General features: G+C 47.0%; 1 protein-coding gene across 4 annotated transcripts in view; it reads right to left on the minus strand.

Annotated features, from left to right (window-relative positions):
• Positions 1–27,417, minus strand: part of FADS2 (fatty acid desaturase 2) — a 117,710-nt gene that overhangs the window by 31,835 nt on the left and 58,458 nt on the right. The window lies entirely within an intron of this gene.

Here is a 27,417-nt window from a genome sequence, read left to right on the forward strand (position 1 = left end):
GAGGGAGGTTGGGGGTGAAGATGGCCGTGTGAATCAGAATCAGTTAGGAGTTAGGAAGGGGCCCTAATAATTCAATGGAATGATTTCTCATTAGCTTCTCACCCCAACCCTGTGAGGTGAACAGCACCACATCTAACTGAAATGCGGAAAGGCTGAGGTAGAAGGGCCAAATGCACAAGGTTAGCACAGCTGGGCTCCTTCTGGACCTCACACTGCCTCTTTCCTGATGAGGTCAGTGGAAAGGAACCACTGTAGAAACTGCTGGGGAGCAACCTGATGCAGGGGGTGCAGGATGATCACTCTGGCCAACTGGTGGGGACAGGGCAGTGGGGCTACTTAAGGCCCCTTTCATGCTATTCCCACAGTGGTCAGTGATAGAATCTGGACCTGAGTACCACCTTTCGAATAAGCCCACCCACATCACAGAGAGACCTAGGCGTCATCTTGCTTAGGCTACAAGCATTCTCCAGAGGACACATCAGCAAGCCAGAAACCCACCTTTCCCTGACCCCTCCCTCAAAGAGCCCACCAAAAACCCTGGCCATAAAAAGCCTCTTGACCTATTAAAGACCCCTTTTCCCTTTGTTCTGCTGGCCAGAACAAAGGGGTCCCTCTCAGGTTTAGCAATAAACCTGCTTGGACTGTTGAGTCCGCATCCCTTTCCGTCGGCCTCCTTTGTCCATGCTGGTGTCACGTCCTGAGCATCCTTCATCCACAACACAAACTCAACACAACACAAACTCTGGACAGGAAGAGAACAAGGCCTTTCTGGCTTTGAAGAGTGGGAACAGACACACAAACCAAAAGACTCGCTCCCGAGATAAGAGAGGATGAAGCCAGCACCTCAGGAGAGCACGTTGACTTTTAAGCCTGCTAAAGGTTTACTGAAATGGTAACCAAGACTGTTATTTTTTCAAAATGGGGATTAAATACGACATATATTAATGAAAAATTTTAAAAGGTTGTGGAGCTCAGAGCAGGGAGTGATATCTGAAAGGGAAACTTGGGCATTACCTCATTAAGGAGATTTGAAGACTGAGAAAGGAGTATGCGGGAAGCCACCAAGGCTCTGAAGGGCAGCAAGTGTGTTTGGGGTGGGCAGGAAGTGTGGACCAGCCAAAGTTTGGGGCTCCCAGCAGGTTCCAGCACGGCACTCTCCAGAGCAGGCCCTGAAAATACATTAGCTAAAGACGAATGAATAAATAAAAAGACCACTCAGACCATTGATAGAGAAAATCAGAGAGCTCCAAAACCTGGCATTCTTTTATCTTCCTCGATGAGGTTTTTCTCTATATTAACTATTAAAGTGTAGTTGAATTTTTTTTAATGTTAGGATTACTAGATACAAGATTATAAATAACAATACTGTAGGAAAAAATGCCCCAAATATGCATAAAGGAAATAGAAAGATAATTTTAAAATGTTAGGAAGAACCACATCAACAAGAGTCCTGGTAAAATGAGACCTACCATCAGCTAGTTGCCCTGTCAGAGTTTATGAAGCATCCTTAATAGCAAACTCTGAATGAATCACTGGAACACACATAATTTTAAAATTACAAGATACTTGGAGAAAACAAAATCATCTTAGCAGTATATGGAGAGGCAAAATTAGCACCAATACCATTACTCACATTGGATTGTAAAGTGTCACATTTTTATTCCCTGAAATAAAGTTCATTCTTGAAAAAGTTAAAAAAAAAAAAAAAAAGAACAGTGAGGAATGACTCCAGGAGCCTTCTGGTGAGAACTGCCATGGGTGGGGTTCAAACTGGGAAAAGCCTTGCAGGCTTTGGTAAGGATGGAGAATTTGATCCCAGAGGAGGTGCGGAAATTCATGAAGCAGGAGTGTGCTAGCACCAGATCTATGGTGTAGGAAGAGGACTTGGCAGGCTAGGTGGGGCTGCGATGGGATGCGCAGAGAACCTGGAAGCACCAAGAGTTTAGAGGCTACTGCAGTGCTCCAGGAGAGAGGAGCGGGGGAGGCGCGAACCGAGAGAACTTTGAAAGGCTGAAGCCCACAGCAGACAATGCCTTGGCCCCATCTGCCCTTTTCCTGCTCTATTATTTATGGCTGTCACTACTTGGATGACTAAGGAGACTGTTCCCTTAAAGCAAACATATAGTATCCCCCTGATCCCAGAGTCATTTAGGAAAAGGGGTGATCTCAGAAAGGGAAGAGGTTCCCATGGCTTCCTCCTGCCCCACAGAATCCCTCCACATGCCCCCAGCAGTGCCAAGGACCACAGCTTCCTGAGGATCTTGCAAGGACCTCGTTGTGATCACTGCACTTTATCAGGGACAAAAGAGGCCAGCCTAGGTAGCTTGGAGCCCAGGTCCTCTCAGCCAGCCAAGTGGGTGAAAGGCTGGGCACGGTGGAGAGGTGACTTGGGAGACAGGTCCTGAGGGATGAAGCTTGTACCACTGATCCCCACAGAACAGGTAAGGGGCCTTTCCTTCTTGTCCTAACAGGAGTATTTGATGCAAACTGGTGGAGTCACGGCAACAGAGACACATTAATCAGTAGTCATGGGGGCAATGAGAAGGCACATGATTCTGACACAGAGCACGCCACAGGCAGGTGACCAGATGACCAAAGCAGAACACTCCTCCCAGCACCTTGTCTCTTCCTTTTCTTGGATAACTAAGTCACCCCAGTCATTAAAAAATCTTCAGTCGACTTTTTCTCAAGCCATAGTCCTTTCTTTCACAGTCCATTTATTACGGAATTTTGTTAATGAACAGTCAACCGTCTCTGGGTCTACATTCTGTATCCCATTCATTCCTCTGTCATTACAATCTCCTCCATGTCTGATCATAGTGATAGCAATCCCTCATTTCGCCTATTGAGTTAGGCTGTGCAAAGGACTCTTCTACAGTGGACAAGAGTGTTCAGAATGATGGCTGGTACTGAGCAAGCGTTCAGTAGGTGGTGGTTCTTAATCTCTCCTCTTCTTATCATTCCTCACAAGACCAGGTAGGAGTTACACCGACACTTGGGGAGGTAACATATCTGGCCCCTCAGCCAACAGAGTCCTTGGATGAAAACCCCAGACCCTGCTTTCATTAAGCCTTCTAGAATGGGTGATGCCCACTCAAGAGCACTTAGGGAACCCAGGCTTTGGGGAATCTGCCTAATCAATGACTCTATGACATCAAATAAGGCCACTGGGTACTACTTTTACAATGTGCCCCTCTGGGTCCCCATCAGGGAAGGACAGTGGCGTGATGGACTGTGAGCCAGACCCCAGAGGACATGGGTATTAGAAGACACAGATTTTAGTTCAGGCTCTGACCCCTATTGGCCATGTGACATTCCTTGACCAGGACACTATATCTTTGAGCCTCAGTTGTCTGTCAAATGGAATACCTACCTCATAGGATTGTAAAGGTAAAATCGGACAAATATAATAAAAATAAAAAAGCTTGACAGCTGATGAAGTAATATACCCAATATAAAGGATTTATTGTTGCTGTTATTAGTCTATGAGTAGTGCCAGGTTTTTGGTGCCACTATATTTGTTTCTTTGGCTATCAGTACTGATAATTAAGATTTCTTGACCATGTATTGTATATTAATCACTGTGTTAAATCCTGTAAATTATCTATCTTAATCCCCATAACAATGCTACAAGGACGACTAATGGCCTGAGCCTTGGAGAAGTTGAGGAGTTAGGCCCAGGCCCTACAACTTAGCAGCAGAAATGGGATTTGCTTGCTTCTGTAGCCCATGCCCTTTCCACCAAACTGTACTGCCTTGTTGAGAGTAGTGTTTAAATTGTAAATGGTAAAGCCTAAAACCATTCATTCATTCATGCAACAGCTGTGTATTGAGTGCCCACTCATGTCAGAGTAAACAAGAAGGCGATGTTGAGGGACTGAGCAGTGTTCACCAGGAGGAGGAGCTGCACTGGAGCCCTTAGGTTTTGCTTTCAAGTTTACTAAGTTCGAGTGCATTTGCTCATTTCATAATGTCATAGTTTTAGAGCTGAAAGGACCCTATTATACCAACAAGATGGGTAAGGCCCAGTGAGGACAAGGGGTTTAGCCAAGGCCATGTAGCAAATTAGTGGCAGAATGAGGACTAGAAATTCAGGTTTCTGACTCAAAGGTCCGTGCTCTTTCGTCCGCGGTCTAGTTACCAGCAACAACCAAAAGCAATACACATGGCAAGACCTGGTCCAACACCGCAGCTGGGATTTGACTTTCTATTCCAAAGTAAGAGCTCTTTCCAAACTAGCATTACTTCAAGGCAACTCACATGCTCAGCATCTAAGAGCTCCAAAGAGTCTCAGAGCCTGGACCCTGAAATGTTCACCTCCTCAGCTTGGAGAGACCAGGTTTGGGAAGCTTCAATCTGCTTGGGGTAGGGACTTACAGAGCCCTAGCAGGCTCGTCTCCGACCTTTGGTTCACCATGCAGTTGGCTCTCACTGCCGACTCCCAAACATCAGGTGACCTAAAGGAGGGTACATGCTGGGAAGTGGGTATGACGTTGTTGTTCTCATTTTATGGTTGCAGAAATTGAAGCTCAGTGACATTAAGTAATTGGCATAGCTGGAATTTGACTTTCTATTCCAAAGTAAGAGCTCTTTCCAAACTAGCATTACTTCAAGGCAACTCATTTAACTCTTGATGCTTGGTTTTCTCATCTACAACGAAGAAAGCAATATATATATATACACAGCCTGCTTACCTCAAAGGGCTATTGTGACAATCACCTGACATAATGGATAGAAAGCACTTTGAAACTGTTATACATGTAGGTTAAATAATGCAGATGCACATCTATATATAGATGTGACATTTACACGTATCTATAGTGTTGGAGCCAGAGGCAAGTTAGCATCTAATCTAATCATGTGGTTTCACCCTGATGGCTGCAGAGCCAGAATCAGAGTTTATGTCTTTTGGTTTCTATTCCAGGGCTCTTTCCCCAGGGGCCTTCAGGAGTCTGCAGAACTGGGCAGAAACACTGCTGCTGTGCTTCAGTCACTCTCCTTCCACTGTTTAATGTCTGATGAGACAGATGTCCGCAGGGTTCAGTTCGTGTATGACCAACTTTGGGAGGCTCAGGAAGGGCAGAGGGAGCACTTCCAGGAAAGGGGGCGGGTGTCCATAGGAGCAGAACTGAAACACAGGAGAAGCGCAGTCTGAGCGCTCAGGCCAAAGTCCTGCAAGGTGCAGGCCAAGAAGCGACAGGGTCACAGGAAGGCTATAACTTGGGATGGAGGGGATCCTGGTGGTGATCTGTTTTTGCCTTTAAGACAGAGAAACTGAGGCCTTGTCCCAAATCACCCAGCAGTTGGGAAATCTGAGAGCTTCCAGTTTCTAATAGAGTTGTCTAGGCATCTGGATTGTCCTCAATGTCAATTAACTAAAATTCCTGGATAAAATACATAAAGCATCACTGAAATGCAGCAGCTGCCGATCGCCTCAGCGTGTAAAGGCTTGTCAGACCTTGGATGGTGTGTCCCTGTGTCCACAGAGCAGCATCTGGCTCCCGCCCCGTGGGAGATGACACCTTGCCCTGGCACTACCACTTAATTTCCTCGGCCATCTCCACCTGGAGGCCAAGCAGAGCAGGGGACAGCCAGAGGACTGGTGTGCTCGGGTAAGAACACCAAATAGGGGCAGAACAGACCCGAGTTCACGGCCTCATTTTATACCTCCTGGCTCTCCCCTTTCTTATAAAGAAAATGGTTTTGAGTAGATAATCTCTAACTCCTAATCTATGATTCTGCTTCTCCAAGAGCAATAGGTTGCTTCAAGTTTAAGGGGCCACCTCCCTGGTTTCAAGGCTGCCAAGCAGAGGAGGCAGCTGGGGCATCTGAGCAGGGCTAGAACTCCCTGGTGCAGGCCGCTAGGAGGAACTGCCTGCCAGGCTTCTGAGTCATCCGGGAGTCCTGTCTGGACTCGTTCCTGGCTGCCTGGCAAATGCTAAGGGTCTACATGTCCCTGGGGGAGGTGAGATGGACAGTCTCTTTTGCTTCAAAGCCTCCCTCTCCCAGGGACATGTAGCCTCTTACATTCTCAAAGAGATCCCATGGGTCTGCCAGGTCAGCTCCAGACCTCTAGCTATCTCTGAAGTCTACATCCTCGCCCTCCCCATGGCACTGCTGAATCCAGCCATCTTTATCTTTCTGCCAGGGTTCTGCAGCCAGCATGTGAAGTCCTTCATGACCTGGCACCCACGCCACTTTCCTGTATCTTTTCTCTCCTCCAGCTGTAGACATGCCGAACTGTTCAGTGGTCCCCAGCATGACCATGACCTCTCAGTCATCCTGGCTTTTGGCCCATGCTCACCTCCTGGCCAGAGTGCCTTCCCCACTTGTCTGCCTTCAATGCCTACTTGACCTTCACATTCAGTTTTCGAGTGGCCTCCACTGTGGCAAAGTCAGAAGTTCCTTGCCTGCGCTCCCAAAGCTCTTCTGACATAGATAGCATCAGCATTGCTTGTATTTCTCCCTCTGTCATCAGACCTGTGGCTCCTGTGGCAAAAGGTCTTGGTATGGGGTACATGTTGTGAGCTTGTTAAACATTTGTGAGAACTCCAGGGAAAGCTTTGAGGAAAGAAATTGGAGCAGTGGGACTCACACCAGAGAGGTGGGGTATCCTGCCTTGAGGCCCCCTTGCTGGGCTGAGCAGCCAGGTCCTCTCCAGAAGTGTGGGGTAGTGGAGAGCCATGCCTCTGGGCTAGAACACCCTGTTCACATTCCAGCTCTGCATCTCAATTGCTTGCTGTGTGCCCTTGGACACAGCACTTCCTTCTGTCATTAAGCATTTATAGGCACGGTGGTGGCTTTGTAGTGTGTTGCCTTAGCTAAGCTGAACTATCATTCCCAGAATGCCCTTCCCTGTGGGGCCCTGGGCTTGTGGCGGCCATGAGAGAAACACGAACAAGCTTCGGAAGGCGCAAGAGAAGCACAGCCACCTTGTCGCACTCAGAAGGTCGCGTGGGGCAGACGCGGGGGCCAGCACTCGCACACTGTCACTGCTCTGCCGGCCCCCCTTGTTGGCCTGGGGCAGCCGCTGGGTCCGCAGCTCCTCCGGCTCCCGGGCCCGGGTGTGTGCAGCTCTCGGGGGAGGGGCCCCCGCCTGTCCCGCAGGTCACCCGCATCATGGAGGCTGCAGGTGGTGAGAGACAGACACCGTTCCAGCTTGTCCCTCGTCTTCCCCGATTTACATCCATCTTCCTTCCCAAGCGGGCCCAGCTGAGACCAGGGACCCCACCTTATACAGACTGCAGAACCAGCGCCCACCAGCGGGCGCTCTGACCCCTACGAGAAACCCCTCATTCTCTACGGCTCCCTGAGGTCTGGCTTCTTTGATGGGACCCTGCTAGGCACTGAAGACAGGGAAATAAACAAGTCATCCCCTTTGGGTCTCACATTCCCCATCTGTACAACGGGAGGAGGGGTAATTAAATGAGTAAGATTCTCAACTTCTCTGTTAAATGTCTGATCAGATAAGCCCCCAGTGGAAGGCACACAGAGCCACTCACTGCACACCTCAAGGGCTTAGGCACAATTCCCCTGAGACAGGGCTTGGTGAGTCAAGAGGCCACCCAGGAGCCAGACTTCGATAACCTTGAGGCTGTGTCTGCTCTGAGCTAAAAGAGAGAACTTTGGGCTCAGCCCACCAGTTAGCTTGGCCAAACAACCACATTATTTTTTTTCCTTTAATCCTGAGGTCAAAGGTGGGAGGCACACAGCCTCTATACTGTGCTTCTCAAACAATCAGTGGTAAAGGACCAACTTAAAAAAACAATTTCCAATCCATCAAGACTGACACTTTCATAAAATACAATTAAAATGAATCACTAGGAAAAGAAAAGAAAAAAAAACCAATATCCAAGGCCAGAGTTTTTTATTAGAATTAGTAGGCATAAAATTTCTCCATCAAGTTGCTATAAACATTTCTAAATGCTTACTCTCGATTCCTATACTTACCCTGGTGTGGACAGGTGACAACTCGTGGACAGGTGCTGATGTGTGGCCCGTACTTGGGAGTAGTTCTGCATGATGCCAGAGAGACCAGAGACCAGGGGCGCAGCACCGGCTCCCTGACTGGTAGGCCCTGCTGCCCAAGGCTCCTTGCTCTTCTGGCAAACAAAATTAACAGGCCTTGGAACCATTCACTCTGTGACTTTACTCCCAGTAGGGCCCTCTCAGGGTCTCAGGTTTCTCATCTGTAAAATGGGGCACTGTTAGACCGATAAGGAGACTCGTGTAAGGGAGGGCATTGTGTAAACTCTCCATTGGGTGGAGAGGACTGGCTGAGCCTCCACTGGGTTTGGCTGTGGCTGCTTGATCTGAAGTTGGTGAAAGGGCTCCTGGAGGAGCACATTTTGGAAGTCCTGGGCACAGACACTGAGCTGCAGAGACAATGTCTTGCTTAGCTCTGCTGAAGGTTTTCATGAGATCTCTAGGAGACGGAGGGCATGCGTGCTGCCCCAGAGACACAGAAGGATACGGAGAGAGAAGGGCAGGCACCCCTTTTCTATGAGACATCAGCAGGGCTCAGGGGGGTGAAGTCATCGGGGAAACTAATGAGTTTAGCTCCTCAAGGCTTTTGCTACTCTGAGAGGGTGGGAGCGTGACTTTGGGGAAGCACGCTTGTCTTTGGTGCCCCCGCTAAGCAGGGGCAGCAGTGAGGCAGGTTCCCTCAGGAAGCAGTGGACGTGGTGAGGTAATGAGATACTCTCTGTGGGCCCTGGGCCAACTGGGGGAGACTCGATCTCCAGCATGCATCCTCAGTGGGGCAGGATCACCCCTCAGGTGGCAAAAACAGCTTCTCAGGGGCAAAAAAGTGCCTGGCTCTTTCTATAGATAAACACAAATATACAAAAGTATGTAAATAGATAATAAACTTTTAAGAGGTGTCACCACTGGGGGGAAGTGTCTGAGATGGCTTCTTAGGGATATAATAAGGCAAAAAGGGTTTGGACATACTAACCTACAGAGTCCAAAGTCCTGCCATTCGGTAAGTAGAGGCAATAAGCCAGGGAAATCCCCTCATGTTCACTCATATCCAGGTCGCCTCATTTGTAACAACAAACCCAACTCCTGATCACCTTGCACATCGGGGCATCACAAGAGCCTTCAGCCTTTCCCACACCTGCCATTCGTTAGGACCAGGCCGGTCTCTTCCAAAGCCCTGATCTGCCCACATGGCACTCCCTAGCTGACTGATCCCCGAGCTGTCTTCAGAAGCTCACCGCAGCCTCTGCAGGAGAGAATTCAGGAGGTCTGGTGCATACTGGTCAGCTCTGAGGAGCCAAGCCCCTGCTCTTACAGGAAAGGTGGAAACAACCCAGATGTCCAGCTTCTGGGACCGTGCCACAAGCCTGGGGCTGTTCTGGACGCCCTTAGCCCAGCGGGGAACTCTTCCCTCCTCACCCTGAGCCCCACGAGAGCCTGTCTGCAGCAGCAGAGCCTCCACACTTCCTCGCTGCCTCCGCAGAGCCTCCTGACGACCCCCAGCTTCCCTGCTCCATTCAGCTGCTTGGATCTTAAGTATGGGCTGGAGCCTGTCACTCCCCTGCTTCCAGCTTTCCACTGTACTTAGAATAGTCCAAATGCCTCACCGAAAGACTGCTTTCTGGTTCTGAAAAGGCAAGTTCTTTCCTGTTTTATGGCCAAGCTGCTGGCTTGGCCTGTTAGTGTTCCTCCTCACCCCCTGTCCATATCTGGCTCAAAAGTCAGACCTCAGAGGGGTTTTCCTTTACAACTGCAGCCACTCCTCTTCTCTGTTATCCTATTTTTTCCCTCAAAGCAGTTGTTGCACCTTGTTTACTGGTTTATTGTCTTTCTTCCACTAGACTGAAACCTCCTGGGGGCAGGTACCAGGTACATTTGCCCACTAGTGTACACTGCACCCCTGGCAGCACGCCCTGCAGTACATAGTAGCTTCAGTAATTGAGTGAGTGAGTGAGTGAGCGCACAAGTGAATATCATGTCTTCCTAAGAAGGAGCAGGCTGGTATGAATATGCACTGTAAATGGCTAAGGATCTGGGAGACTGTCTCTCGCCGAGCCTCCTGCCCCACACTCAAGCCCCAGTGCTGCTAGTAAGAATCCACCTGGCAGGTGACAAGGAGGGGCTGAGGCTGGGGTCAAATGAGACTAGGGGACTTTCAAAGGCACAGATGAAACCCTCACTGGACTAAATGCCACTAGACTCCTGAGTTCAGATTGTCTCATTTTTCATACACAGTGTGCCTTTTAGGCAGTCCGTTCACAGCCCTGGGCCTCAGTTTCCCAGTAAGAAAACAATAAAGAATGATAAAAAAAAAATCATTCTGCTAAATCACTTATTAAAGTTAAGCACTTTCTGGGATGGTGGAAATGCAGTAGCTGCTAATCAGGTGTGGCTACTGAGCATTGGAAATATAATTAGTGTGACTGAGAATCTGAAGCTTTAATGCTATTCAATTTTAACTAATTTAAATTTATATAACTGCATGGGGCTGGTGGCTCCTGTATTGGATGGTGCAGGTCTAGCCATCTAGAGGTAAGGAAAACATCAAAAATAAGTTAATGACTCCTCAAAAAGTTAAACACAGAATAAGCGTATGACCCAGCAATTCACTCCTAGGTATATTTAATTTCAAGATAATTAAAAATAAGTATTCAAACAAATACTTATACAAGCATGTTTATAGCAGCAGAAGGTGTAAACAACCCACGAATGGATAACAGAATGCAGTATGTCCATGCAACGGGATATCACTCAGCCATAAAAAGGAAGTACTGATGTGTGCTACTGATGTGTGCTACCACAAAAACATGCTACATGAAAGAAGCCAAGCACAAGAGGCCACCTATTGTATGATTTTGTTTATATGGAACAGCCAGAAAGGAAAATTCACAGACACAAAGCAGACTACTGGTTGCCAGGGGCTGGGGTTAGCGCTTAATGGGCTTAATGGGCTTAATGGGCAGGGGGTGGCAACAATGTTTGCAACTACGTGGAGGGGGTGGTTGAACAACATTCTAAATGAACTAGGTGACACTAAAGTGTACGCTTTAAAATGGTTAATTGTATGTTATGTGAATTTCACTTTATGTAAATAAATAAACATCAAGGAATGCATATTGTAGTCAGTATTATGAAGGAAGAAACAGGATGAAGCGGCAAAGAATAATGGGGAGCAGGGAGGGGACCACGTTTTCTGGGTTGATTAGGAAGCGATGTTTCAAGTGAGACCTGATGGTGTGGAAAGGCCTCCATGTGAAAAGTGGGGAGGGGAGTATCTGGAGGCAGTGCTGGGTTGGCCTGACAGGGAGAAAGCTTGGCTGTCAGAGGTTGGAAGGAAGCCAGGCAGGTGGACCACAGCCCACTTTGGTTGGGACTGGCCAAGCCATCAGGGGCCATGTCAAGGTGTACCTTAATGGATGTGCAGTCCACAAGGACAGCATCACCAATACCCATGGGTGAACAGTACACCTGGGAAGAGTGTTGGCCATTTCTCTACTAGGTCCAAACACTGGCCCTCCCCCTCCCAAGACAAAACCCTGAAGGTTTAAGCAGTTCTTTGCTGCAGGGTTCAGGTTGGAAGGGAGGGAGGCTGTCCCTCCCATCTTCTCTCCTTGCCTTTATTCTTTATCACCTACACCTCTGAGTGTGTCCCCTAAGGGGTCTCCTTCCTCCCTAACTTATCCTCTTTTCCCCCAAGCAAGCCTTTCTCCCCCTCCCCCGCACTCCCCATTGGGTGGCCCTGCCCCCGCAAGCGCCATCCTTCCCTAACGCGCAATGACGTCCTGGCTGCTGGGCTGCCTTCCCCTGCAAATTCCTCAGCCTGGGTAGTCCTCTGAACATCAGTGACTCTCTGATCGGCTCAGTTCTCGCTGGTCCCATACAGGGAAAAGTAAGTCATGCCACAGAATCTACTAGTTGCTGGTTCTTGTGGCTGCCTCAGTGGAGATGCCATTCCTCAGACAGAAGACTCGAGAAGCAGCAGAGTTGGGAGTAAAGCATGAACTCAGTTTTCACGCATCAGTGCTAGCTAGCCCACTGTATCCATAAGCAGACTGTGGTTCCAGGGAAAGTGACTCACACAGTCACCAAGAAGTCACTGGTAGGCTCCATATGGAGGGTCGGCAGGAGCTAAGGCCCAGGAGGCCTGACGGAGGTACCAGGGCAGGGTCAGTAGAAGGTGATGGGCAACTAGCCAGAGATGAGGGCTTGCCTGCCACTTGGATAGTGCTTCAGGCTTTGTGACACACTTCCACTGGCTTCCCATTTGATTTCACAACCGTCAGCGGGTCAGCCAGGCCGACTGACCTCCTCTTCACTTTACAAGATGAGCCCCAGAGATTGACTTGCTTCAAGGTCACCCACTGAGGGCCAGAGCTCAGGACTCCCAGCTCCAAGATCTTTCTCCTGTTGCCTGTTCTCTGATGCCTCCTAGAGACACTGCAAAGGGAAAAGTCCTCTCAGAGAGCATTTTCTGCTTATGCTAGCATGGTGGTACAGGGGTGAAGGAACAACCACCTTCAGTTCTGGGAGTTTCCTAAATGAACAAAGCTATCCTTAGTCTTGGAAAGACAGATGTCAAAGTCCTCTGGGCACAGATGTTTCCTGAACTACTCCTTCTGAGCCAACAGCCAGGGGGTGGCTGGTCCGGCCTCTGGCCCCCAGCTGACATGCTCCTGCCACCAAGGCATCCACCAAGGGTCTCAACAAGGCCGGTGGTGCTTGGTTTTGCTGAGAGGTCACGGGGTTGCTGCAGAGATCTGGACCATTTCCTGCAGCCCCTCCTGCAAAGCTGCAGGCAGAGTAAACAGATGGGTTCTCCCAAGGTCACTGGTGTCCAGGAGGGCAATGCAGAGGGCAGCAAAATGATGCCAATCAAACAGGGGAAATCTTTGACCTGAGATATCGGGGCTTAGCTTGGATGCCTCAGAGCAGAACCTAAAGCTGGGACTTTGTCCCTGTCCTTACTTGGCACAGGAAATGCTAACCTGAAAAGTGCCACCCACCTCCACTGTTTGCCTGTCTGAATGTTTCCTAAATTCACCTTGTTACACCAAATGTACCGGACATGAGAGGCTGTGGGTTCATTTGGTGAGGCTATACAGATCCCCTAGATGTAGAGCCTACCTCTCCTCTGCTTGGGGCATGTAACTTCCAGGAAAGAATGCTCACCCTCTCCCTGGCCCTCAGCTGGACCTGAGTTCAATGCCAAGGTTTCCCGCAGCCACAGGCTCTAGCCCTAACTTGCTGTGACCTTAAGAGAGCCCTTCCCTCTGTGAACCTCCACGTCCTGAGTAGCGAGTCCCCTAAAATCCTCTTTGCCTCTGGAATCCTCCAGCTCAGTCTTTTGGAGCAGTCAGCACTGGGTCCTCCACCAGGCCCGGAGGCCTGGGAAGGATGTGGGTGAGCTGCACCCTGCAGGAACGTTGTGCCTGCACCTGGGCACTCAGACCCCTGCCTATTTCTAGGCAGGACGACCATGGTAGGGGAGCAGACATGTTACTGATAGCCTGGGGGACCTAAGCCAGGTGGACTTTACCAGTGTCATCAGAGAGGGTGTGGGCATCTGGGCTCAAGGCTGGGGCCACAGCTCCACTCCCACCCCACCCAGCCCCCTACGAATCACAAACACACACAGATCTCCTGAGGCTTAATGATTAGCACAGGTCTACAGAAGGGTGTCTATAGCCCCTGGGTTCACATGCCAGGGGCAGTGGGCCAATAAACACCCCCTTCTACCTTATCTCATTTAATCAGTACATCAAAGCTTTATGGGAGTGTTATCACCTCTACTTTGATCGTAAAGAAATAGAGACGGAGAGAAGTAGGAACCGAGCAGCCTGAGATCCCACAGCTAACACCTGGTAGGTCTGCATGTACAGTCTGGCTCTTTCTCTCCCTTTAGTGCTCCTTGTCTAGCCCAGTGGCTGACAACACCTGTCCTTGGACCCCTGCCAGGCCGGCTCCACTGGGGCTCAAGGGCCTCACTTCCGGCGATGCTGAACATACCTTCCACCCACACTTCCGCTGCTCCTGGCCTTTACCCATACTGTCCATTCTCATCACACCCAGAGCTCATCTGGACCTCAGGTAAATCGATAAACTCTGTCAATCAGGTTGGGGTTTTTAGCTATTACTGTCCATCTCTATTTTATTTATAGCTCTACAGAAATAAAATCTAGTATCTCATAACAACAAAACAAAGCAAAAGCCTTCTGTTGATTCTGATGCCCCAGGTTTGGGAAACTGCCAGTTTGCTGTTCTCCCCAGCCTCCCTCTTGTGGCACTGCCCCATCTTCCACTTACCCACTGCCTCCGCTGCATCTCGCTGCCCTAGCCCTCTCTGCTCCCCCCATTCCTGAAGCCTGGGCCCTTCTGGGGCAAGCTGCATCACTCCTTCCCGTACCACTGCAGTCTGCTCATTCAGGCTGCAGTCCTGGCCTCTCCTGCCCCTGGCGGAAGGAGGAAGCTGTACTGGGTCAGAAAGGCTCTTGAGTTGGGACTAAAATCCCACACTCATGCTCACTCTGCAGAGCTCCACTAGCAGACTAGCTTCCCCTCACCTCCCAGGTCTGGTTAGCTGCCCCTTCAAGGGCCAAGGGCCCAGAGCAGCAGGGGAATGCAGCTACCACCCTCATCGGGGACCCTCAGAGGGGTGGCTGAGAAGGGTCTGTAAGGGTGATGGCCTCACCCAGAACAAGGAAAGAGGACAGGGGGAGATTGGAGTTAATGTCAGTGGGCCTGGGCTCTGGAGGCTACATCCTGAGACCCTGAACAGCCAGACTGGACAGCCCCATGGACTCTGCCTGGTCCCTCCTGCGAACATCTGGCAGGAACACAGGAGTGTCAGTGACGATGAAGAAGAGATGACCATGCCCCTCAGGAGTCCAGTCTAGTGAAGAGGAAGATAGAGTGCTGCCAATCCTGGTACAGGGCGGTATGCCAGAGTGTGAGAGCTCAGGGGGAGGCCCACTCTTGGGCAACAGGCTTCAGAGGAGATGACATAAGAGTTGGCTCTTTGAGGAAGAGGCTAAGTTTTTCAGCTAGACGATGGGAGAAGAGAGGGCATTTTAGACAAGGGTGTGTCCTAAGCAAGGCATAGAAAGCATAGCAGCCCCAAAGCTACCCAGGGACAGCAGCCTGGGGGAAGGGAAACATTTGAGATCCATTTGGAATCACTTCACCCACCCAAGACTAACATCTGAGCACTCACTACACGGAAAACTCTACACTGGATGCTGGGAGCAGTGATCAAAGAATCAATGTCTTTGCCCTAAAGGACATCCAGTCTGACAGGGAAATAAGGGGAATACAAGTAATTGAGGATTATGGAATTTTATCAATAGATGGAAACTTGGAGATGACCTGGCCCAGCTTCCTTTTTCTAAACAGGGAGAAACAAGAGGTGGAGTGACTTGCCTAAGACAAAAAGCCAGTTGGTGGGAGAGCCTGGATCAGACTGAGATCTTCAGATTTCCATTTCATGTTCTTTCCCCGGTGACAGGTATGACACACACCACAGCAGAAAACTGGAACAGGCCATGGAAACTGGGAGGAGTGTGTGAAGGCTTCTGGCTGGGGGAAGGCTGCGGGTGAGGCATCAGAGCTGGGCCTTGAGCTCCAGAAAGGGCCCAGGGTGTGCGTGCTCCAGGAAAGAGGGTGGGCAGCAGCCCAGAGACCGAGGAGACAGAAGGGGGCTCATTGGAGTCAAGGCAGGGACAACAGGGTGGACCAGTCTTGCACTGACCTTCGAGAAGTCTGTACTTTATTCTGAGCAGTGAGGAAATGGAGAGGCACTGAAGGGCACAGGGGTATCACAGCTCTGTCAAGGAGAACTCTGGGGCAGACGGCATGCACAATAGTGGAGAGGGCCTACTACGGCCATCCCCTGCTAGGGGCCCCAAAGTACTCCCAGGGGCAACCAGCCTGGAGCTCTTCCTTGCTTTTTCAGGCAAATAGAATTGATTTTTTGCTTCCCTTGGTAGCATATAAACTCCTGGAAACCAGGGACCATTCAAGATAAAAGGTGTGCTGGATCTGACCATCTTTTCAGCCTGAAGACACAAGTGACTTAAAGCAGCGTATCAGGGGTAGGTCGGGTAGGTAGTAGATACAAACACCTAGCAGATTAGGATTGATAAAAAAAAAAAAAAAAAAACCCCAAAAATAGAAAATAACAAGTGTTGGCGAAGATGTAGAGAAATTAAAACCCGTTGGTAGGACTGTAAAATGGTGTCATTGCTGTGGAAAATAGTATGGCAGTTCCTCTAAAACACTGAAAATAGAATTATCACATGACCCAGCAAATTCACTTCTGGGTTTATATCCAAAAGAATTGAGAGCAGGATCTTGAAGATATATTTTACACCCATGTTCATAGTAGCATTATTCATAACAGCTAAAATGTAAAAGCAACTCAGATGTCTACTGATGGATGAATGGATAAGCAAAATGTGGTCTATTCATACAGTGGAATATTATTCAGTCTAAGAAGCCAGCCACAAAAAGAAACATGCTCTATGAGTCCACTTCTTTGAGGTCCCTAGAGTGGTCAGACTCCTAGAGACAGAAAATAGAAGGGTGGTTGTGAGGGGCGGGGGGAGGGCAATGGGGTTAGTGCTTAATGTGGACAGAGTTTTAGTTTGGGAAGATGAAAACGTTTTTAAGGTGGATGGTAGTGATAGTGGCACAATATGAATGTATTTAATACCACTGTGCTGTATAAATAAAAATGGTTAAGATTATAAATTTTATGTTATATGCCTTTACCATAATAAAAAAATTTTGAAAAAGAAAAAACCTACAAGAGATCGGGGTCAGCAAAGATTTTTTGCAAAGGGCCAAAAGGTAAATATTTTCAGCTTTGTGGGCCACATGATCTTTGTCACAGCTACTCAGCTACTCAACTCTGCCAATTTAGAGCAAAAGCAACCACAGATAATAATAAATACACAAGTTAGCTTGGCTGGGTTCCAATAAAACTTTATTTTATAGTAAAATAAAATTTTATATATTTTATTTTATATATAAAATTGTTTATAATAAAAACAAGTGGAGGGCTGGATTACCATGGGCTGTAGTTTGCTGACTCCTGACCTAGGGGTCCACACCTGTATTTGACTTTCTGTTGTTTATTGATTGAAGGTTCTAGGTCTGTGAACCTCCATGTTAACTTGTAGATTTTTAGTCAGGCAGAGCGCAAATAATTCCTCTCAGGTAGAAGAGATAATTCCAAAGGTTAGGTTTTTTTCCCTGGAGGACAATATCAGTTTTGTATGTGACCCACCGATCTGATTCTAACAATTCTTATAAATACCCCATTCTTCAAATTCTTTTTTCCCATATTTACTATCCTGCTGGTTCTCTCACTAAAGAGTTAAATAAATCTCTGATGCTTGTTCTTTCTTTAAAAACAAAAGCTATGAGAGATCGTAAAAAGGGGTGATTCAAATTGTTGGGGAGATCAGGGAAGGCTTCTGGGAGGTGGCAGCATTTGAGAAGGGCCTGGAAGGTTGAGAAGATTGGCTGGCATGGAGGATGGGTGCCAGTGAGGGGAGGGCTGGGGAAGTGAACCGGGCCTGGAAGAAGGAGCCACATGCCTGGCTGAGAATCTCCTCGCAGGGACTTTGACCCCATTCCCAAGGCCTCACTCATGTGGTCCTCTGCCTGAGAAAGCTTCTCTCAGGGTTGATGCTACCAAGGAGAGCAGTGGAAAGAGGTGAACTTGGAGGGCATAGAATGGCAGTTGGGGCCTGGCTCCAGCACCGCTGATGACTACATGATCCTGAGGACATTTGTTAACCTCTGAATGTCTGTATTTTCATCTACAAGTAAAGACAGTTATCTGTGGAACTGGTAACCCACTGACCCAATAGCCCCGAAAGGGACTTGCTTTTCTGGACTGATTCCCTACCACTCTGATCATGCCTGTGCTCAGAGCAGCACCCCAGCTTTGGTGGGCTTAAGCTGTACCAAAACCATCTGCTCTCTGCCTGGGAAGGGGTGACAATGAAGCCCAAGGGAGGGACTTATCATGGCTGGACAGTCCTCGGCCAATGCCACCTCACTGATCGTTCCCTCATTCCAGCCATAAGCAATCGCTGAAGCCTAATACAATACTTCATATTTACAGAGCCCTATTTATGCTTTCTAATGAGCAATAGTTAGGTGATTCTCAAAGTGACCCTGGATGGTACAAAGGAACAAGTACTGCTAGCCCACTGTACCCATAAGCAGACTGTGGTTCCAGGGAAAGTGACTCACACAGTCACCAAGAAGTCACTGGTAGGGCTGGGGCTTGGGCTCCATGGCCCATCTATGGTGGTGGTTGTTTTCCACTTCCTCCTGCAGCTTTTGTATGAGCACAAGGGACTGTGCTGGAGGCCCAGAGGCTGCACTGGGTGCCATCAGACTGATGACTCTAAGTAAAACAGTCCCAAATTATTTCCAGTCAGATCCCAACAATGCTAGGATGTGTCTGGTTGGAAAAGGTGCACACGATGTTTCAGGTGTAGCTCAGTCTCCAGAATCCCAGATAGCCCTGCTGGCTTGGAGGCGCTGAGTGTGCAAAGCCATTCCCATCGGATTTCTTGGGGATTACAGCCCCCTCTGCTTTCGGACTCTGATTTGCTGGCCCTGGTGGGGCCACAAGCTGAGTGCCTCAGGAGCTCCGGTCCTGCGGTGACTAGGGCTGCTGATTTGTTCCTTGGCTTCCTGCTAATCAGGCCTAATTCCTGAAAACTCAAAGTCCTCCTCTAGATAGGAACAGACCCTGGCCTGAGCTGGGCAAAGACCCTGCAGCTCTGAGGATGTGAACTCATTCCCCCAAGTCACTCACTGAGCTTCGGCCCAGTCACAAGGCACAGATAAACAGCCAGGAAGGTCAATGAAATGAAGACCTTGGAATAAGCTGCTCAGGCTTGCTCTGGGTCATGGGGATTGGGCAAGATAACCTTTCTGCAGTCTCGGGGCCTTTTAGGGTAGCCTCTGGAGGCTGCTCCTTCCCAAGAAAGCTGACCTTGTCAGGCACAATGTGCTTCTCACCATTCCACAAATATTCTTACAGCTCTTTCTGGGGCCTCACCATTCACGACCAGGGGAAATCCCTGCAAACCCTTGTTTCCTTAAGAAACAAATCATGAGCCAGCAATTCCACTCCTAGGTAGAAACGAGTGCATGTGCACATCAAAAACACACAAGAACAATTAGGGCAGTTTTATTCTTATTAGCCCTAAACCAGAAACACATCAAATATCCGACAATAGAAAGGATAAACAAATTGAGATACAGCCATGCAATAGAATGCTACTCAGAGGTGATAAAGAATGGGCTCCTGCGACATGCAACAATGCGGAGGGATCTCAGACGTACTGATGGACAAAAGGAAACCTAAAATAGGCATATGCTGTGTGACTCGATTTAGATGAAGTTCAAGAACAGGCAAAACTAGGGGACAGTGATACAAAGTCAGAATAATGGTTACATTAAGGTGGGAGGCGTTGCTTGGAAAGGGGCCTAGTTTCAGAGTATAGGAGCTGTTCCTTGTCTGGGTGGCAGTTGCATAGAGGTGTGTGTGTGTGTAAATTCTTCAAGTCATATGATTAAGATCTGTACACTTTATTGTACATACATTATGCCTAAACTAAAAAAAATTAAATGACCTAGTACATTAAAAATTTGTCCTTTAAGGTGTGTATTCTGACTCTCTTTTCCCACAGATGGAAACATCCCAGTCATACTTGCGTCTTTTGACAACTGGATGCTGGGTTCGGTTCCATAAATGGCGTTTCAGAGGTTTCCTGCCCTGACGCATCTGCAACTCTGAACTGCTGCCTCTAGACTAGCCTGCAGAAGCAGCTCATTCTCTGTGCATTCAGGCCCTGGAACCTCTGTCTTCCCGTATAAAGTGCCAAGGGAAAACGTGGAAAGGAGAGATGGGACTTGGGAAATGGGAAGGCTGCATGAAGGGGTGAATATCAGAGCAGGGCCATGGCAGAGTAGGGGCTGGGAGGAGGTGTGATTAACCTGTGATCAACTCTGTAGAGAGAGTGGCAAGGGGAGCACTCAAGGGGAGTTTATTCCACAAATTTCTGTAATGGGTGATGTTTTTAAATGAATTAACGTGAGTTAACCCTATACTTAAAAATAATAGCACATGTGCACAATACTCTGTACTCACAGTATAGCCCAAGCTTCTCAGCTGACGGGCTGAGAAGGCAGGGGCAGAGGTGGAGGTGCATGGCCTGAGGTTACACAACTAGCCTGTGGTGGGCCAGGGCTGGTCATCAGCCCTTTGGTTACCTGTGTCTCGCTCTTTGGAACTTGCTTTGTGCAGGACCTGGCTTGGAATTACAGTTGAATGCTCTTGGTTACTGATAATTTTGTTTGTTTTTCCTACTGAAATTTTCTTTCAGGATACACAATATATCAGTCAGCTCAGACTGTCATAACAAAATACCTCAGACTGAGTGGCTTAAACAACAGAAATTTCTTTTCTCACAAATGCAGATTTGAAGCCTGAGATCAGGGTGCCAGCATGGTGGGGACCTGGTGAGGGCTCTCTTCCTGGCTTGCAGATGGGGCCACCACCTTGCCGTGTGCCTCATGGCATTTCCTTGGTGCATGTACAGTGAGAGGGAAATCAAGCTCTCTGGTGTCTCCTCTTATGAGTGCACAAATTCATCAGACAAGAGCCCCACTCTCATGACCTAATTATCTCCCGAAGACCCCATCTCCAAATACCATACATTGAGAGTAGGGCTTCCACATATGAATTTGGGGGGGGATACAAACATTCAGTCCATAACACATAATTCTTCCTGGTTACATGACATGATTTTGAATCCCTTTTTCTATCCTGGATTCCCTGAACTTTATTTAATTAACAAATACGTATCGTGCACTTACTGTGTTCTAAGCTCTTGGGATATATCAGTGAACAGAAGGACAGAGATCTCTGCCCTCATGGGTTCTCTTTTAATGTTGGGGTGTATGTGGGGAGGCCCAGGGCTTGGTCCTTGCTTCTCTTTCGTTTCAATCTCCTTTTACTCTCTTAGTGGTTTCATCCAGTTCCGTGACTTCAGATAACATCTTCGTGACAGCCTGCCACCTTTCTGTTGTTTTCAGCCCTAGATATCTCTGCCAAACTCCAGACTCATTTAATCACCTACCTACTCAACATCGCTACTTGGCTGACTGATGACTGTGGTGGATGCTGCGGAAGGCAGCCTAGGTTTTTCCCCTTTGTGCCCAAGACATTCATTCTTCCAGCTGCCAGTAGTGTTGGCCGCTCACAACAGAGTCCTTCCCCAGGAACTGTCCTCAGCTGAAGGGAGCTGCCATACCCAAGGTTAGGCCCCCTCTGGGGAGCAGCCCAAATCCAGTGACTGGCTGAGGCAGCAACACACCCAGTCCTGTTGCTTCAATTCAATTCGACTCTGAGGAGTCATTCCATCTCAGGTATATGTTATGCAGCCATTGAGATGATGGATGAGTTCTTTTCTGTCCCTGTGTCTAAAGACTAGAAGCTGTGCACATTCATAAGGGATGGATAACAGTATACATTATGGCCTTGCCCCATGGCTATGTTAACTCTTTCCTCTGTCATAAATATACTGAAAGGATTAGGATCACCTGGACATTCTGCAAAATATCTCATTGATCCACTACATCAATGAACAAAAGTAGGAAGCATACTGGAGGCCCTGACAAGATATATTTCTTTCAAAGGATGGGAGATAAAGCCTATGAAAAGCCAAAGGCCCAGCTGAAAACTTATATCTACATAAAAACTTGTACACAGGGGTTTATGGCAGTTTTATTTGTAATTGCCAAAACTTGGAAGCAACCAGGATGTTCTTCGGTAGGTGAATGGGATAAATAAATATCTGGATAATGGAATATTGTTCAGCAATAAAAAGAAATGAGATATCAAGCCATGAAAAGACATGGAGGAGGCTTAAATGCATATTAGTAAATGAAAGAAGCCAATTGGAAAAGGCTTTATACTGAGTCCAGCTAAATGACCTTCTGGAAACAGCAAAACTGGAAACAGTAAAAAGATAAGTGGTTGCCAGGGCTTGGGAGAGAAAGAGGGATGAATAGGTGAGGCACAGGATTTTTAGGGCAGTGAAATCACACTGTATGAGAGTAAAATAGTAGATACATATCATCACACATTTGTTCAAACCAACAGAATATACACATCACAAATGGATCCTAATGTAAATTATGGATCTGGGGTAATAATGATGTATCTATATAGGCCCAGCAATTGTAATACAGCAATTGTAACACTGATGGAAGATGTTGGTAATGGGAAAGGCTGTGCATATGGGGGCAGGGATATATGGGAAATTTCTGTTCCACTCAATTTTGCTGTGAACCTAAAACTTCTCTAGAAACTATAGTCTATTAAAAAAAGAGTCAGAGGCCCACCATGCTGATGAAATTTTTAGGGGTCCTGGAGCATTTTAGAACATTCTTTTCAAAGTAAAGGACAAATTGCACTTCTCACCATTAAGAAGGAAGCATATGCTTGGTAGGACTCTGGGTTCTAGAAGCTGCATATTCTACACTTGGGAATAGTACTCTGACCCACATACCATGTGAAGTAGAGGGTGGCTAGTTTTGAGTGGGTTCACCAGAGGAAAGGGGTCCAGGCTGAAGTACAAGAAGCCCGACTGCTTGGGTCATGAAGAGCGGTAGACCTCTCCCACAGTCCTAGAGGCGTGTGCACGCTGAGAAGTACAGAGTTTATGTCAACTCCCAGAAGGAGAATCACATCCTAAGCCCCTGAAACAGGCTATGCCAGGTGGAGGAAAGAATCTGAAAATCAGCTCCTGGCATGCTTTGCTTTATGGTAGAGATGGAGTCACTGACCATGGGACATCAAATAACCATGTAACCAGAACTACCCATCATGAGCTGGCTCCTGTCAGAATCACAAGGTCACAGGTCACAGGGGCCCAGCAGCAATGCATTGTAAGACAGGCCCAGAGGGCACAGGCAAGTTGCATGAGCCAATTGCCCAGATTCCCATGTCATCCTGGACTGTTATACCCATATGCCCCCTCGGCACACATGTATGGCTCCTTCATGCTGGTCATTTACGACCAGCAGATGGAGGACGAAAATGGCTGACTTGGTTCACATATAAGTCAGTTTGACATGTGGGTGCAAAGTGAAAATGGACTTGTGATGCTCCAGACCGTGGTGAGGAGAAATCCTCCCACTGGGCATAACTTAATGTGGTGTGGAAAGAGAAATAGCCTTGGATAAGAATATATGGTGGATCAGAAATGACAGTGGTGAATGGCTTGGCTAGTTGGTCATGGGATCTGGGGAAACAGAAGAGGCCTGTGGGAAAGCCCATGGCAGTGAGCACAGAGTGCGAATATCTTTGCATTGCACCTTATCCCCCCGCAGAGAGCATTCACTATGGAAGAAGCACGAACACTCAAGGGGCCAGAATGACTCAGCCAGTTCATGTCAGCCAACCTCTGTCATGAGCCACTCCAGTGCTGACACAGCTGTGGATGAACAGAGTAGCCACAGTGACCAAGCTGGAGGTTACATATGAGTCCAACAGTGTGGGCTCACCTCTCACCCTCTGCTGCCACGTTGAGTGTCCAACCTGCCAGCAGGGATTGCTGGAGCCAGGCCGTACTGGCGTGGGAGAGCCAACAGTTCCCATTTCAGGAATTTTGTGATTTCAGCTGACATCATGCTGATAGCTTGAAATTGGCCATGGTGGGAGTATTTACAACACAGAAATCAGCAGATGCTACAAATCAGAGTTCCCACATACACCCTCCCTCCTGCTCAGACAGCAGGTGGTTAAACATTTACCAGCACACTACAGAGTAAAGACCAAAGCTGAACTCCTGGTATGGCACTATCCCTTGGGGGCACCAACAAGCCCCGTGGTGGCAAGACCATTATGTTGAACTTCTTCCACCCCGAAAGGGTTAGCAATTTATCTTGACTGTAATTGACACATATATCAGGGCCTTTCCTGCCCACAGGGCCTTACCCAGCAATATTATCTGCGGGCTTGCAGGTTCAATCCACAGCCACAAGACCCCACATTACCTAGCATAAAATTAAGGAATAAAGGAGGTATGGCAATGGACACATGACCATGGAACCCACTGGCCTTATAACATAGGGTACCTCCTAAAAGCTGGTAGCCTGACAGAATGATGGAACAGGCTTTTAAAGGTGCAGCTGAATTACCGTCTTATAAAGAATACCCTCCAAGATGCAGTATATACCTGAAATTAATGACCTTTAAGGTGCTATGTTTCCAGTAGGTAGAATATATGGGTCCAAGTAGGGGAGGCCCTGCTCACCACCATTCCCAGGGACCCGGCTTGGAGAATCTGGGCATCCAAACCCTGGAACTCTGAGCAATGTGGATTTAGAGGTGCCAGTTCCCAGGGACAGGACACTGCCGCCAGAAGACTCAGCAAGAGCCCCATTAAGCCGTAAGCTATGGCTTGTTCCTGATCACTTTGGGATCTTCCTGTCTACAGATAAGCAAGAAAATAAGGCAACATCCTGGCAGGGGTAAATACCTCCATTCATCACAAAGAGGACTTTTGTTACATAATAAGGGCAGGGAAAATATGTTTGGCACCTAGGTAATCTACTAAGTGCATCTTTTGATAACCACTTGCCCAGTTTTTTGTCAGGGTCACTGAGGTATAATTTATGTGCAATAAAATTCACTATTTTTAAGTGAACAATTACCACACCTTCCCCAAAAGTTTCCCCATGTCCCTTTGCAGTCAACTCCAACCCCCTGGCCTCTGGCAAATACTATGTGCTTTCTATCACTATTGCTTTGTCTCTCCTGGAAGTTCCTATAAATGGAATCAGACAGTAGGTCATCCTGTGACTGACTGACTTCTTCCGTTTAGCACACTGCTGTTGAGACTCATCCATATTACTTCCTGTAGTGGTATATTTTGTCCTTTTTACTGCTGAGTACTATTCCTTGCATGGATATATTATGATCAGTTTCTCCATTCACCAGGTCCTGGACATTTGGACTGTTTCCAGTTTGGGGCTATTATGAATAACAATCTTATGAACAAATCTTTATATTATTAACATGTCTATATATACGTACATGTCTTTATATGGATAAATACTTCCTTTTCTCTTGAGCTAATAATGCCTAGGAGTAGAACTGCTGGGCCATATAATAAATCTATGCTCAACTTTATAAGAACTTGCAAACTGTTTTCTGAAGTGGCTGGACCATTTTACATTCCTATCAGTAGTGAATAACAGTTCCAGTTGCTTCACATCCATCAGCACTTGTTATTTTCAATATTTTACATTTTAGTCCTTCTAGTGAGTGCAGTAGCATCTCATGGTGGTTTTAATTTGCATTTCCCTGTGACTAATGATGTTATTTGCCACCTATATATATTCTTTGGTGAAGTGTCTACTGGATTTTTGTCTTCTTATAAGTGAGTTATAAGAATTCCTTACATATTAGGTGTACAAGTCCTTTGATGGATATGTTTCACAAATATTTTCTCTCAGTCTGTGGCTTAATATCTCATCTTATTATCAGTGCCATTTGAAGAAAAAACATTTTCATTTTAATAAAGTACAGTTTATTAATTCTTTTCTTTTCGAGTTCATGCCAGCTTGCATGGTCAAGAAATACTTCCCTAACTCAAAGTCACTCAGATTTTCTTTTTTTCTACTTTTTCTTATTTATTTATTTAAGGTATCGATATATATTCTTATGAAGGTTTCATATGAAAAACATTGTGGTTACTACATTCACCCATATTATCAAGTCCCACTCATACCCCATTGAAGTCACTGTCCATCAGTGTAGTAAGATGCCACAGAGTCACTACTTGTCTTTTCTGTGCTATACTGTCTTCCCCATGACAACCCCACACACCATGTGTACTAATCATAATACCCCTCAATCCCCTTCTCCCTCCCTCCCCATCCACCCTCCCCCACCCCTCCCCTTTGATAACCGCTATTCCTTCTTGGACTCTGTGAGCCTGCTGCTGTTTTTTTCCTTCAGTTTTGCTTCATCATTATACTCCACAAATGAGGGAAATCATTTGGTACTTGTCTTTCTCCACCTTGCTTATTTCACTGCCCCTAATAACCTCTAGTTCCATCCATGTTGCTGCAAATGGTAGGATTTTTCTTCTTATGGCTGAATAGTAGTCCATTGTGTATATGTACCACATATTCTTTATCCATTCATCTACTGATGGACACTTGGGTTGCTTCCATATCTGGCTACTGTAAATAGTGTTGCGATAAACATAGCAGTGCATATGTCTTTTTGAATCTGAGAACTTGTTTTCTTTGGGTAAATTCCTAGGAGTGGAATTCCTGGGTCAAATGGTATTTCTATTTTCAGTTTTTTGAGGAACCTCCATATTGCTCTCCACAATGGTCGAACTAGTTTACATTCCCACCAGCAATTTAGGAAGTTTCCCCTTTCTCTGCATCCTCATCAGCATTTGTTGTTCCTAGTCTTTTTGATGTTGGCCATCATCCTAACTGGTGTGAGGTGATATCTCATTGTGGTTTTAATTTGCACTTCCCTGGATATTAGCAAGGTGGAACATCTTTTCATGTGCCTGTTGGCCATCTGAATTTCTTCTTTGGAGAATTGTCTGTTCATATCCTCTGCCCATTTTTTAAAAGAGTTATTTGCTTTCTGGGTGTTGAGGTGTGTGAGTTCTTTATATATTTTGGATGTTATGCCCTTGTCAGAGATGTTGTTTACAAATAAATTCTCCCATATTGTAGGATGAGTTTATGTTCTACTGATGGTGCCTTTGCTGTATAAAAGCTTTTTAGTTTGCTGTAGTCCCATTTGTTCATTTTTGCTTTTGTTTCCCTTGCCCGAGGAGATGCATTCAGGAAAAAGGTGGTCATGTTTATATTCAAGGGATTTTTGCCTATGTTTTCCTCTAAGAGTTTTATGGTTTCATGATTTACAATCAGGCCTTTGATCCATTTCAAGTTTACTTTTGTGTATGGAGTTAGACAACAATCCAATTTCATTCTCTTACATGTAGGTGTCCAGTTTTGCCAACACCAGTTGTTGAAGAGGCTCTCATTTCCCCATTTTATATCCATGGCTCCTTTATCGTATATTAATTGATCATATCTGCTTGGGTTTATATCTGGGCTCTCTGTTCTGTTCCATTGATCTATGGGTCTGTTCTTGTGTCAGTACCAAACTGTCTTGATTACTGTGGCTTTGTAATAGAGCTTGAAGTTGGGGAGTGTAATCCCCCCAGCTTTATTCTTCCTTCTTAGGATTGCTTTGGCTATTCAAGGTCTTTTGTGGTTCCATGTTAATTTTAGAACTATTTGCTCTAGTTTTTTGAAGAATGCCATTGGCTATTTTAATAGGGATTGCACTGAATCTGTGGACTG

Source organism: Manis javanica, chromosome 11, assembly GCF_040802235.1.
Source record: "Manis javanica isolate MJ-LG chromosome 11, MJ_LKY, whole genome shotgun sequence".
In the NCBI taxonomy this organism is placed as follows: Eukaryota; Metazoa; Chordata; class Mammalia; order Pholidota; family Manidae; genus Manis; species Manis javanica.